The sequence below is a fragment of the Limulus polyphemus genome, unplaced genomic scaffold (genome assembly GCF_000517525.1).
Source record: "Limulus polyphemus unplaced genomic scaffold, Limulus_polyphemus-2.1.2 Scaffold4612, whole genome shotgun sequence".
NCBI lineage: Eukaryota > Metazoa > Arthropoda > Merostomata > Xiphosura > Limulidae > Limulus > Limulus polyphemus.
The window spans coordinates 36,099-37,476 of record NW_013670222.1 but is presented as its reverse complement, the minus strand read 5'-3'; the positions used below and the strand labels follow the sequence as shown (position 1 = coordinate 37,476).

General features: G+C 35.3%; 1 long non-coding RNA gene across 1 annotated transcript in view; it reads right to left on the bottom strand.

Annotated features, from left to right (window-relative positions):
* Nucleotides 1-1,378, bottom strand: part of LOC111088865 — a 6,404-nt gene that overhangs the window by 2,697 nt on the left and 2,329 nt on the right. The window lies entirely within an intron of this gene.

The following is a 1,378-nucleotide window of genomic DNA, read 5'->3' as shown; positions in this document are numbered from 1 at the left end:
GTAAGATTATCTTGGAGAAAAACTAAATGGAACCAGAGAATAGAGAGAAATCCACCAGTGTATAAACTGTAAGATTATCTTGGAGAAAAACTAAATGGAACCAGAGAATAGAGAGAAATCCACCAGTGTATAAACTGTAAGATTATCGTTGAGAAAAACTAAATGAAACATTTTATGAATCTGAACTACAAAGAGTTATAAAGTCTCCTAATGACATCTACGCTGTAGAAGAAATATTACATGAACAAGGAAGGGACAAAAACAAACAACATTTTGTAAAATGGAAAGGATATCCTGATAAATTTAATAGCTGGATCCCTCAAATATATCTAAATCGCCTGCCGTCATAAAATTTTATGTATAACTCTATTTTTCGTTATTCAACATGGATCAGTTGTATGTAACAGTTGTATAATTATTTTGCTAATAATACTCTGACAAACTATATCACTCTTCTTCCAATATCTATCAACCTTTAAGGTTCGTGGGAAGTTGCCTTGGCCGAATTACAGTATCCACATAGCTGGCATAACGTGCCTGATGGTACAGGATGGATATCATACTTTACAGGTTCTCACTCTGCTATCATAATAAATTATGTTAGACCAGGTCATTACAAAGAACCTGAAGATTTAATTAGAATCTTAAACCAAGTAGAAGATACACTTCTTAAACCCGACAGTGAACCTATATTAACTTATGATTCCTTCACCCGAAAAGTAAGCGTGAACGTATATCATGGAGCCTCTATAACATTCGATCCTGTACTGTCAGTTATACTTGGGTTTAATAGCAACAGAGCCCACTATAGCTCCATATACTGTTAATATGCATGGTGGATTTTATTCATTCTGTGTTTACTCAGATATTGTGGAACCTATTATTGTTGGTAATGTATATGTACTACTGATACGAATTGTTCAAATTAAAGGTCAGGATGGGGACATTATCACTGAAACATTTACAAATTCTCAATACAGACCTGTTTCTAAGCAAAATTTTCAGACTATAGAGATCGATATAAAGGACATTGGTCGACCTATGTATGTCATAGTGAACCCCTACTGTGCTTATTCCACACGTAAGTTGTGCCTGCAACACACGAAGATGCGATACTTACCACACAGAAAAGTATTGTTATTTATGAATTTTCGTACCACTGCGAATGTCGAATGTCGGTACGTAGGTTGCAGGATAGAATTAAACATGTACCTACATCCATAAGGAATAAGAGTGTGAAAGAAAGGGATTTACCCTGTTGCTCCTGTAAAACAAAAGTTCTACCACCAAAACGTGAATCAGCGATTGGCCAACATTTACTAGTGAACCCGACTTGTGTTGACAACTACACGGATAGCAGGTTAAATTATTGCAAATG